The sequence below is a fragment of the Clarias gariepinus genome, chromosome 15 (assembly GCF_024256425.1).
Source record: "Clarias gariepinus isolate MV-2021 ecotype Netherlands chromosome 15, CGAR_prim_01v2, whole genome shotgun sequence".
Classification (NCBI taxonomy): Eukaryota; Metazoa; Chordata; class Actinopteri; order Siluriformes; family Clariidae; genus Clarias; species Clarias gariepinus.
In genome coordinates this window covers 16,731,091-16,744,847 of record NC_071114.1, presented here as the reverse complement: position 1 = coordinate 16,744,847, position 13,757 = coordinate 16,731,091, and the positions used below count along the sequence as shown (strand labels likewise).

Genomic DNA, 13,757 nt, shown 5'->3' with positions numbered 1-13,757 from the left:
GAGACAAATTCAGGCATTAGACTTTTAGAAAAAGGAAGAATGAGAGAGTAAACATGACATGGAGAAGGAGCAGGTGAATGAGAGACTTAAAGTGACAGGGACGAAGCGAAGTGGAGGGGAAAACTCGAGAGGCAGTGAGCGTGAGATAAAAAGGAGAGAGTGACTGAGCAAGTAGACAGGGGAGGAAAAAAGTGTGTGTATTTGTGTGTGAGAGCGTGTGTGTGTGTGTGTGCATGCAGTGGAGTGTGGTAGTCTGCTCCTCTGTGCAGTGCCTGGCTTGGCCTTATTTGGTAGGGCAGGGTTTGAGTATGAGGCTCTCCTGTTCTATTTACTTGGTGGGTGAGAGGCCCAGCACATTGTGCCACTGGAGAGCAAACAGGGACTGAACTACTCTCATCACACTCATATCTGTTCTTATGCAGTCTGAAAGTTAAATCTCAAATGCCAGTCTATGCACTATGTGGGAAATAAAACACTGTGGGTGTTTAGCTGTTAAGGGCAGATAGTGGGTGTGAGGCATCCAGATGCTAAGTGGAGTTACTATTGCCACCTTAAATTTGCCATTGATGACAATATTTTATACATTAGGGAATGACACATTGTACTTTTTTAACCCTTTATAGTTTAACATTATAGAATATCAGTGGAACTAATTTGTTCTTCTCATCATTTATGGTAAGTACGATATTTAAGATACATCAAAGATTTTAGTTTCATATTCCATTCTGAACTCTATTACTTTTTCCCATTTGTGTATTTTATCTTTTATGTTATGTTAAAAATTGTCAAATTTCATTTTTTTTATTGTTTACATATTTAATTATACATTTTGTATATAATAATAATAATAATAATAATAATAATAATAATAAATAGTAAAAAGAATCTTGGATTTATGAGCTGTTTTCATGCAAACCAAACCGAAAAAAAGGAAAAAAGAAAAATGTAGTTTGAGAGTAGTTTTATCTTAATGGTAATTATTAAACCCTGATCTATTTTACCTGTATGAGGATATATTAAAATTTGCATAGATTTAAGCAAATCTCATTCTGTTTTAAGTTATGCACTTTAACAGAAAATAATTGATTTTACAAAAAAGAGAGATTTGATTAGTACAGAACGATAAAATCTTGTTCGAGATATATTTGACAAAACCCTTTTTGTGAATCGATCCAAAGTTCAAGTGAAAGAAAAAAAAAAGTAGAGGTCCATGCATGCATACACCCCATTAATCTGTGCCCTTTTCCCTCCTCTCTCTTCCTCGTGACTCTCAGTAGTGAGGACTAATCAAAACAAGGTCGGAGTGATTCGATGGAAGAAAAGAAATCGCCCACGCTGCACTTTGGCCTCAACTGGCTGGAACAGGACTAGGCATGCCAGCGCGCCACCGTTCATTTAACTGTGTGGAATTACACACAACACACTTCACCTGGTTATTATCGGTGCTATAACATCTTCCAAACCGCTGTTATTACTGCCATTGATTTCTGTCTTTAGTCTCGAAGCAAAGCATTAATTTCTCTGGCTATAAATCATGCTTCACCTACAATTATCATCATGTTACTTTTTCAAACAAGTAACCTACTTAGTGTTAATTAATCAGGGAGAGTCCTGAAACATTTTCTTTAGTTGGCTGCTGTATTGTGAGGCTTGCAATTTAACTCCTGGTGCCGATTATTCTGTTTAGGATGTTATCCTGTTTAAAAGCTATTTTTAATAGGTAGCGTGAGAACGGCCAACCGGAGCGAACAGAGCAGGATCAGCCAGCGTGCTCATTAAACAACAACGGCTCATGATCAAAGTGACTGGCAAGCAAGGAGAAAAGCAGAACCAAATTGCTCTCTTTCACATGTGACAGTTTCACTGCATGCTCGTTTTACTGCTCCTGCTTGACAAATACCTGTGTGTGCACATGACTGATGACATCTTACTCTCATTAGTAGTGATCAAACTGTCAGGTCAGGTGTTGTCACGCTCTCTATTAAACGTTATATATTTAAATGTCAAGGATTTGTTTTAATCACATTATCTGTAATATAAGAAGACTCTGTAGCTCTTTCTCTTGATATTTTCATACAGTAGAGTTTGCAGTCTGCTTTGCCTTGATTCATCATCATCATCATAAATGAAAAACATTATTAAAAAAAACGTTGTGGCACCTGGTTATTAACATGACAACATAAAAGGGGTTTTAAGTAATGAGTAAATGAGTAAATAATTATAGGAATATCAGGTATGGGTTTGATACTGTTGTTATTAATGCATCTCTAATAATTTCTCATTTTAGATTAAACATATAAAGGTACACTACAAACACCTTACTAGATTAATGACGCATGTTAAAGGCCGAACAAATGTATGCTTAATGGTACCATGCGAAACAACACGAAACCGAAAATTTTAAAAATCTTCAAAGACAAAAATCACAGATAACCCATAAATAATAAATACATTTATTTCACTCAAAGTTTGAGGTTTTGACAGCCCGAAAAACATTTCACATACAGCTATATTACAGATATGATACCATTATAATATTGTAAATTGTACTAAAAGCTTAAGCAATTAGTGTAATTATATAATATACACAGTATAATAATTACAAATAACAATTTCCTAAAATGTCAGACACAAACAATATGCACACACAAACCCAGGCTCTAGGGTCGAAATCTGATTGTAAATATGAACGTGAATGAAAAATGATCCTCTTAGGTATGCGACACGCCACTTAATCAGTACCTCTATTACCGCTACGTCTAAAAAGCAATGTGCCTTTGATTCCCAAATACCATGAAATAATATACTCAGGCGCGATAAAAATTCATCACCTCCAGACACGCAAAGCTTCATTTACATTTCTTTAAATACCGCTGTAAATAAGTGGAGCGTTGATAATTGAATAATGGTAATTTATTGCTGTTTCTTTATAGTGCGGTACAGATCGGAGCAGGGACTCAAGGGAGGCCCTGAGGGTGCATTAAGCAGCCTGACAGGCACGCCAGCATGCACGCTCGCACACAATGCCTCAGGCGCAGGCCATAAAGATTAATAGAGCTTGGTTTAATTGCAGGCCTCGCAGACGAAGAGCTTTATGTCATGCAGCACGGATTCCTGCTTATTCCACCCAACTGGAGTTAATCCTTTTGTTCAACAAGGTGCACACACACCACAGATGATCAGCACACACCTACCCGACTTATCAAGAAGGATAACCCTTAATGCATGCAGATACTTAAAAGATTTCTTTCAAAGCAGTTTTCATGCATTTCATTTTAAGTTTTGAATCTTTATTTGCTTCTAAAGGCAAATCTGAGAATAAATGTGTGAACAGTGTGTGAGCTTGTGTACTAGAGGTCTAAAGCAAAAAAAATAAATGAAGTACAAAGGGAAAAATTATGATGTGTGTAATTCATGACCCTGAGGTGTGTATTTATGAGTAAAATGAAATATCCAACTTCACAATGCATTTATACTGAAATAGCTCTGAGGGTTTTAGAGATTTCTTATGCTAATTTGACAGTTTGTGCTACTTATTTATTTATTTTTCAGTTTATTATAAAAAGAAGATGGTTGTGTGCCAGGCAGGGATCACAGGGGGAACTTGCTAGCAACATTTTGTATAGAATAAAACATATTTAAACAATCTCAAAGACGAGCGTTGTTCATGTCAAACTGGGATTTGTGATGAAACTTTATTTTGCATTCCGTTTTAATGGAAACATTTTAAAGAGAGAAAAATCTGTGAATGATGAAACACCTGAACCTTAAAATTTGACAGATAGCTTGTCACCAACTTGTGAAAGAAACACATCTGTCTGTGGGAACTCATTCATAAACACCACTTGCACATTACAGGAACTCGTCTGGGAGTTATTGCCACATTCCTAACATGGTCCAAGCCATTTTACACATGTTTGTGCCATTTAAGGAGTTCCTGTGAGGCCAGCATTGCTGACCTGAATCAGACAGTCTAATCCTGGCTCTGGTGTTCTGAGAAAACTTTCTACATTCATGGTGTCCAAGCACTATTGAGATGATGGCATAAGTGCATTAATGTAGCAGGGGGTTATATTGAGAAATAAAAGGAGATTTTACTCTCATAACTGTGTTCTGTTATTCTGCACAACCAAAAATCCAGGTAGGACTTGAATGCCCCTCATAAAAGGAATAAAAACCAGGTTTTAATATTAGCTCTGATGATGCAACTGAACGCTGCTAGTTAGGCATGAACGTTGATCTTGATGGAAGCTGATCTGTGTGAAAGGAGAGTTCAGTTTATGAAGGTGAAAGAGCTAGACAGAGTAAAGGACTAAAGCACCACCGCATCTTTCTTTGTAGGTGGAAATAAAGCACAGGCTAAATCCCACTGCACCACTATCAGCCAACATCAGTCTGAATTTTAGTAGAAAATACATATCGAATGCTTCTATAGATTGCATTTGTTATAAAGATTAATGTGCATGTTATTCAGTGTGATTTTTTTTCTGTTCAGGGCAAATGCATGTTTACTGTATATAATACAGCACTATGACTTTGATTCAAGCCTTTATTTTTCCTATCAGCATTGTTTTAAAACCCATATGCATGACATACAACTTTATCCCTCACATACATCCAGATAAGCCTAAAGCCGAGGCTCTTCCCTCCTAAAGTTATCATTCATAATATGCTCAGTGTAGCAGCAGATCCAGCAGCTGCATTCATTCTCTCCAACAAAAGTATGTTCCTATAGCTTTTTAAACCCAAAAGCACCCTCTTTACACACACACACACACACACACACACACACACACACACACGCACGCACACACTTCTACTCCTAACTACTTCTTTTAGCACTTAGGCGTGGATGGCATAAGACCTCCACAGAAACATATAGCAGCATGTATTAGACTTCCCGGGACTATAAAACCACACTGATGGACTCAGACATGAGGAAATGCATCGTGTTTGTGATGAACATGAGGCGCTGCAGACCTCTGTGACCTCCTGGGCCGGAACATTTACTGGCTTTATAGCCAAGTGGCAATAAAAGTGATAACAGGTTGGGAACATACGGTAAGAAATCCAACTTCATGATCACTAGAGCAGGAGACGTAATTACAGAGATGACAGAACAGTCATTCAGGTAAAGGTATGTTGGACTCAATTAGGATTAATAATATTAAAAATATCCCAAACATTGATCATCCCACATAATCTTGCATCTCTGTGACTGACTGCTCATAGGATACCATGCAAAAAAAAGGCAGCTATAGAAGGAAACAGACAGAGAAGAAACCAAGAATAACAAGAATGACTTTAATCATGGCTCTACCACCACTATGCTTTACTGTGGCAGTGGTACTGCAGTGGCAGTGTGAAAGTACAAGAAACATCGCAAATATTTCATCATTGTTTCACCCATATTTAAACTAGAGCTTTTGTTACATTCTACAAGCAGCCAACTTGGATAACCAGACTTTCTATTCTTAGAAATCAGATTCTTAGAATCTGAAAGTTTGACAGTGGAATATTACTGGGAATCTGGAATCAATGTGGATAATTTAATTCATAAACATAAAACAAAGCCTACCCATGCTATTTCACAAAGTAGTAGGTAACCGGCAAGATCCATTAGCTGTCTGACTTCTTCTTAAGCAAACATATGGAGATTTGGGAGCATATTTGTAGAAAAGATTAGAGAGGTAGCTACGTTAGCAAAGCTAAAGAAAACAACGTTGGACACCGAACATGTCGACATTTAGTGAAAATAGTGTCAATTACAGAACATCAGTGGCTTTCTGTGTCATTTAAGTCTTTTTGAAGAAGATATCAGTCGAAACAGAAATGTAAATGTAAATAACAAAATCATTTCATATTTTTCTTTGTGAATATTTTAGACATTGTCTGGAAACAATAATAATAAGAATCTTATTTATTGCTTGAAAAGAAACATATTTAATTATAAGTGACTAGTAAAAATGTCCTGAATTCAGACATCTGAGATTGGACAGACATATAGAATAAAGAAGCCTATTCATTTTAGCATGTACTTCACTGCTCCTACCTCTTTGTTGTTCTCAAAGGTTCTGTAGCCTCATTCTTCAGCTCTTTACTTCAGCGTTGTTGTTTTTTTCCCCCTTCTGTCTTGCACAAGCTGCCTGCACCTTGAGAAGAGCAGAGAATAAAGAGAGCCGAATGAAAAGGACTACCAAATGATGCACAAGTTCTCTAGAGCACAACTTCAGCATGATGAATGCGCTCTAGCGTGACCAAGTGCTCTGATTACAGGAAAAGACAAGAGCAAATCTGCATTAAACTCTGCACCATTTTTCAAAATGTTGCAATCATATCTCCTTTAAAAGGCTCTTAAAACTTTCTCTAGCCAGAGACCATTTCCTCTTTAACTTCCACAAACGTCCTCAGCCCGGATTTACTGCATGAAGATATTTTAGGCTGTCCAAATTGTTGGTGTAATAATTTAGACATTTATTAAGGCTATAGAGCTTCCTATTTGAGAGTACGTTAGGTCCTAGTTGACGAAATGTTTACAGAATGTTTCTATTCCTACATATTTTGATTTACTGGTTTAAATCAATTCAATCAAAATGGACGATGAAACAGATTAAATAGGAAAAATTCAGAAAATACTTGAGCAATTGGTCTTCATTATAAAGTAGGATTTATAATACTTTTCCTTTTTTACTCCTTACATTTTCTAGACCACTTAAAAAACTATTAAATTTATTAATTTAGAATTGACAACATTAAGTTGACATTAAATTCAAATTTAATTAAATGAACTGCCTATATTTAACTTACATCTTAAGTCTTCTCCTTTTTTCTAGCATGAGGTTAGACAAGTGTTGATTCCAGTAACTAACATACATTTACAAGGCAGCAAATCAAAATTTAGCTACTGGTGAATATTGGTTATTTTACTTCAGATGACATAATTAGGAAACTACGATGAGGCATTCAAGTCAAAGCGGGACTTGTGATGACATTTCTCATAAATGAAGGCGTGAAACCTGATTGACATTACAGAATACTTCATGCACAGTATAGTGATCAGACTCTTAGCCGTTTTAAAGAAGCCCATACTTCCGTGAATGACGATCTTGGCCGAGGTGGCTCGGAGCCCACTGCAGTTGTTCCCGTGAACAAACCGCGAGTGGAACACTTCATCCTTAAAAATCGACGGATAACTTGTCGCCAACTTATTACCACATCCCCCATATAGTCCTGACCTCACGCCAAGCCATTTCCACATGTTAGGCCCATTAAAGGAGCTCCTGAGAGGCCAGCATTTTAGACGTGAAGCAGGTCGATCATTTAATCGATCAGGATTCTCGTGTACTGAGAAAACTTTTTACCATAATGGTATCCAAGCACTAGTGAAATGCTGAGATAAGTGCATTAGTGTAGCAGGGATTATATAGAGAGATAAAGGGAGTTTTTAGTCTCATAACTGTTATGTCATGTTCTGTTATTCTGCACAATAGAAAGTCCCAGTTTGTCTGTAGTGTTATTTATTCTGCATGCATATGTTCAACAAGTTTTAACAAAGTGAAAGATACTTTCATGCTAAATGCATTAGTAGCTATAAAAACAAATCAGTTTGAAATAAGTAATAAAAGTTCTTTTTAAAAATTATTGATATCATGGAAAGCAGCTGCTTAACTTTGACTCAAGTACATTTTTTGGCACATAAGAGTAAAAGAGTACTTATAAATCAAGGTGTAATTTTTCAGCATTTTCACCCCTGCTTAATGGTTGGTTGTGATTTCCATCACTGTGACAAAATAAAAACCAAAAAAAAAAAAGCCCTCAGAATCTCCCTGGCTATGATTCACTAAACCCACTTTGAGAACCGTGTCTTTGACTTGAGCACGACTTCAAGGAAAGTAATGAGTATGTCGTTTTTCGAACCCAAAGAGATCAGCTACTCAGTGCTAGCAATGGGAGGTAAAGAAATATCATGTTTGCACTCTATATTGATGTTTTGCACTCCAGAGACAGTCACATTCCCTCATCAAACCCATCCCTGTCTCTTTCTTTCTTTCTTTCTTTCTTACTTCCCAGCAACCTCTTGGGGCACGGTTTCCATGACAACCAGCCCGGACACGATTCCTCTTCCTGGCAGGGTGCTCTAATTCAAGCCCAGCCAATCATAACAGTTAACGGCTGAGAGCAATCCCAGAGGGCTGTGGGGCTGTGGGGCTGCGCTGCGTCCTCACGAGCCTCTCTGCCAAGTGGCTTGTCCTGGGAATACTTCAAATGTACAACAATTTACTTCAGAAACAACACACACACACACACACACACACACATATGCCACCATATCAGTAAAAATTCGAATCTTGTTAGTCGAGGTTATGTTCTATATTTAGGGAATCTCTAGAGACATGGCAATGCTTTATTACAAAACCTTCTTGCTAACACCAATCTCAGGTTTATAAACACAGAGACGTATTGGTGATCAGATAACACTAAGACCAAGCCAGAATGCAGCTAGAAAGCTAGCAATAGCTGCACATTGGATTATATAACCCGGGTGGAGCACTGAATTCTGTTCCCCGCTCAACACTCATGTAAAAGACCAATCACGTTTGTTTTCTCACGGCTTCAAACATGTTGGAATGGAAAGCAAGCACTGTAGCGACAGATGGCAAAGCATCATGGGGTATGGTAAATTGGGAGATGGTGGATCTGTGATGAACCGATACTGCAAAAGCCTTGCTACTATGAACAGCCACTCTTGGGAAATTAGAGAAGAAAAACAGTGTTGCCTCACCAATGTGGCTCTAAGATTGGACTAAATTATGATTTATTCTGTTTTTTGATTTAATGCCCCAAAGCTTCTAATTGTCTATAATTATGAATTGCAAACCATTCATATGGCGTACACTTTATTTAGAGTGCTCACACTAGTAATTAAAGTACCATAGAACATGCCATTTTAAACTGCTACAAATAATCTGTGTTCATTAATGAACTGTTTAGTGCTTGTTATGTAAAAAAATGACCTACACTCAGAACATTTTTTTTATCTTATAACTAGTTTACACTACAGGCGTTATATAATCCTGATATGTTAAACCTCAAATTATTTTTTAACGTTCAGATGGGTGAAACACATGAGAAAAAAAATCCCTGCTGGTGTTTTTTTTTTTTTTTTGGGGCCAAGGTTAAACAAGCCAATCAGATTTCTCCCTATTGTGACCTCATATAATGTACCAAGAGACCCCACCCCATCTTTGTGCTCAGCTTAGCCCAGCTCTGGTCAACTCCACCAAGCTGTCCAAAAAGCTTGAAAACGTTAAGCATGGTCCCTGCACGCTGATTGGCTGGGAAAATGCTCTTCCTCAACGTGGATGTTCGTGTTCATGGGCAGTTCATTTAAAGCTACTCGCACTGAAACAGTTTAGAAAAGGATGCCAGATTTATTAACAGATGTGTTGACAAATGTTGGAGATCTCTGTCTTATGCAAACCTGTTTAAAAAGAAGTACAATATGCGACCTTCAAACATATGAGACACATGATATATGACGGCATTCAAAGTTTTTAATCACTGAGACACACATTACAGGACTTATCCAGATAACCACCGCTCCAGGGGCTGAAGCTACATCTGATCGAACTGCGCTGCTAAGCCTAACTTTTCACTCCCTAACCCCAACCCACAAAAAGCTGTCCAACACATGGATCCCTCCTGCAAACACACTCCATACCCTGGACAATTTTTAGTTCTGCAACGAGGGATACATGGACTATGCACATGAATTAACGCATCTTAATTCTCTGAACCTGGTATCTCTCAAGATTTCTCAGCTCTCTTTGGTTACTGGTATTTATATCACCAAGCTTCTGAGTTCTTAAATCTGACTGGTCAGAAGTTGCTGTTTCACTTTCGATAAAAGCAACTCCTGACAGTAATTCCATCTGCAAAGCAAATCATAGGTCTATATTTATGCACTCAGTTTAACACATTATCCCTTTTACAGTAACAGTTTAATTATTACAGTATATGGTAGACACTCCATAACATCAAAGGCTAGATAAAAATGGATGAAATATAATGTATGTTGCTATTAAATAAATATTTAATATTAGATAATAATTGATTATAATATATAGATGTGATATTATTAATTAAATTCCAAATAAACAATTTGCCTGAATGGATGCTGGTGCAGATGTCATGTTGATAATACGCATAATAATTTGGCCGTTATGCAGTTTAGTTTGATAACATGAAGGGCAAAGTTAAGTAAAATAAAGGGCATTCAGTGGATTAGGGCATTCAGTGGACAGAACTATGAATTAAGACTGGCACATTAATACAGAATTCAATTAATGTGATGAGGTTCCATGCATAATTTTCCCTCGTGCCATCTGATTGAGCCTGCTTAAAGTATCCTGCTATGCTCTTTTGCAACACACAGAAATAGGGAGAGAGAGATGCTCAGTAATTGACTCTACATTTTCCTTTTTTGGGGGACATAAAAGTAATACTAGAACATGACCAGTCATTTGGCCTGCACCAGCATCAATTTCACACAAATACGAAAACAAATCCTTCACAAAGGCGTGACAGTAACTCTGCAGGAGAGAATATGAGTCAGAAGCCAAGGTTTTTAGGAAACATACGAATGGCATGCATGGGTCGTTATCATGCCGGATGCACGACGCATTGTCACGGCCAGGTTTCATATATGGAATTATGTTAAGCTAATTTCTAGCTAGACTTTGTAGCACAGGATTACTGGCAGTTACAGCACTGCAGATTTCACACAGCAATTTGCCCGAAGATGATAGTGGGCGTCGACTTAGAGAGCAAATGTTAAGTACCGCAAGTGTACACAGAGCAGCAATGTAAAACCACAGAGAAGCGATCATCCACATACTCTATGAAAGACGGACATGGATCCACAGACCAATTGTCTAGCACAAGCAGCCGATACACTTTTCTAATCCATTGTTCTCTTGAGGTGTCGCATCCCAAAATGCAACACTTAGCTTGTAAATTTCTCTCCAGCTCCAGCCGCTCTGACTCAGAGTTGCATTAGCGATAATGTTTGGTGCAGATAAGTGCAAAAGCACTCATTATTTAAGCAGCAGTTTTCCGGAAAGGCTGAATTGTAATTACCACAATGGGACAGGGTCAAGATGAAACTAGAGGGCCTACAATAAAAGGGAACTGAAAAATCTGAATGACTGAAATGAATAATTTGAAGATATTAAATATACCCTTTAATGAGAACAGCCAAGACAGAACTTACACCTCTTTGGGGTGCATGGAGTGCCTCTAGGGGTGCAGAAGGCAACTGTTATTGCAGAAATTAAAAAACCTAAAAAATAAAAAAAATCTAAAAATATTTTAAGTGATATTTTTTGTTTGTATACATTTAAACTATGCAGATAAGTCCTTGCATGGATAGATAAAAGAAATCGATTCAGTTACATATCGCAGTTCTTTTGTGTGTATCAGAGCACTGACTACAAAATAAATGTTTAAATGGTACATTTTTTATTTATATATGTTTGCATTTAAAGCAGTTAAATGTTGTTGTTCCGCTAAAATCCAAATAGGGGCGCTATAAACTACTCACTTAGCACAGCATCCTGTGTGATAGGAGCGAATGATCTGCCTGACATAAAAATGGGATTTTTATAAAATCATGATACTGATACAAATCAAATCAGCACCCAGGTATCATGATAATATAGTATCGGGTTGTCCCTGGTGATTTTTTATACCTCATAGGTATTGCAGTTTACGTTATCCTTTATTATTATTGTGGCTTCTGGCTAGGAGGTTTAATTATTATTTGCTTGTAGTTTGCATAGATTATTCTGTCATATTGTCTCTCTCTCTCTCCCACCCTTATTGTCTGTTTCACATCTCTTGCCGTGCATGATTGTTGTAATTTGTATAACAAAACTAACTTAAACTTAAGCACTGCAACTTAAGTTATTTTATTATACTGATGATCTCCTCAACACTATTATATACTATCCATTCATTAATGTATGATTAAATGTTGATGTAAATGTTGATAAATTAATTTTTGTTGTTTTTTTTATGTTTTTTGAGGGAGGGCTGATACGACTGCATAAAGTACGTTTCTACATTCTAGAAAAATCTAGATACACATTTAATTCAATTGATAAAAAAAACACTGACACTATGATGCTTTTATGGCAGACATGTGAACGATAAAAGGCGACGTCTTTTAGTTACTGGTTAATTCTGCCATTTAAACTCACAATAGACTGCTGGTTACTAACACTGAAGCGTAACCTGTAGAGATTTTTAGTGGCTTTTCAAGTTGGTGCACACACACACACACACACACACACACACAAACAGACACACACACATACACACACACACTGTATATATTTACACAGGGTTCGGAGATCATACAGTGAACTGAACAATATAACAAATACACTTTTTCTTTTTCACACCCAGATGTAAATCTGTAAACGGCCTCTAGAGATATTAAGCATGCTGGAAATCAGCCATAGTAGCTTTTTCAATTTGCCAAATATGCGCAAGAAATTAGTTAGTGGTGCATATAATCATGTTTAATTACTGTTTATCCACTCAAGGGAGGAGTGGAATTAACATCACCACAGGTTGGGGCAGGAGAAATATATTTTTTAATCCAAAATATCAGCTTTAAAAGGATTTGGACTTTGACCTCCAGAGGACTGGGGCAGGTCTCAGATTGCAAAGCTCAGATCATCCTCTTTAATCCACACTCATTAAGGATGAACTGCATGATAAAGCACTAGCAAAGTCCGGCAGTGAGAGGGGAAAAAAAAATCCCTACCGTGGATAAGTGGCGGCTTTGCTGGCAAATTTAATAAATTACTGCTGATCATTGCTTAGGCAAATGCATTAATACATAATGATGATTACACTAGTGATGTGTGTTTAGGGAAAAAAGTGCTCAAAGAGTTAATTAAGGGCAGTGGTAACCTTTTACTGAAATAAAAACCAGGGGGTGTTTAATAATTTTTTTACAGACAATGAACACATGCAATGTCCAAAATTTAAATGATCAGTTGCTATATTTAGTCTCCAGCACACACACACACACACACACACACACACAGCCCATGCTCTGTGTACATGGGTTTCCTCTGGATACTTTGGTTTTCTCTCACAGTCCAAAGACATGCACAATAAGTTGGTGTTTCCAAATAGTTGGACAAGTTCCTTGGGACAGACTTCAGGCCTCCAGCGACCCCTAGACAGGGTACACAGTATAGATAATGGATAGATGGATGGATGGTTGGCTGGCATTGAAGGAAGCAGCAATGTTTGTGTTTATCTAGAAAGGTTAGCCTGCTTTGCAAATCTCCCAGCAACAATAGTACTTTTTAACTAATAAGCATTAGAAACTTCATACAGTATGACCTTAAAATTTCCCATCAACAAAAAATTGGATAAGCAACTTCTAGCTCGCTAGGGTGAACATAGAATTCTATTTTCTTAACCTATTCTTTCAATGCAATGAAATAGCTCTAAATGTTATGAACCTCCTTCTTGCAGTTTAGAGCAAGACTTTAATAAATATGGTTTCATTCAAACCTTCTACATCCCACAGTACATTATTCAAGCAAACTGTTTTGCTCTGATTGCTCTGTTCGCCCGCCAAGGCTCATGGCGTGACCTTCAGGTACTTCGAGACAGGCGAGACTTGCCATATCCGCTTCTCGTCCTCAGCTGAAACAAAAATAACTCTCACTCTC

The 13,757-nt window shown here is 37.4% G+C and overlaps 1 protein-coding gene across 14 annotated transcripts in view; it reads right to left on the bottom strand.

Annotated features, from left to right (window-relative positions):
* ptprsa (protein tyrosine phosphatase receptor type Sa) overlaps positions 1-13,757 on the bottom strand; it is a 266,166-nt gene that overhangs the window by 215,394 nt on the left and 37,015 nt on the right. For all 14 annotated transcript variants that reach the window (XM_053513183.1, XM_053513182.1, XM_053513193.1 and 11 more), the window contains one exon: positions 6,053-6,152. The gene's annotated coding sequence lies outside the window, so the exon portion shown is untranslated. The remainder of the gene's footprint in view (positions 1-6,052; positions 6,153-13,757) is intronic.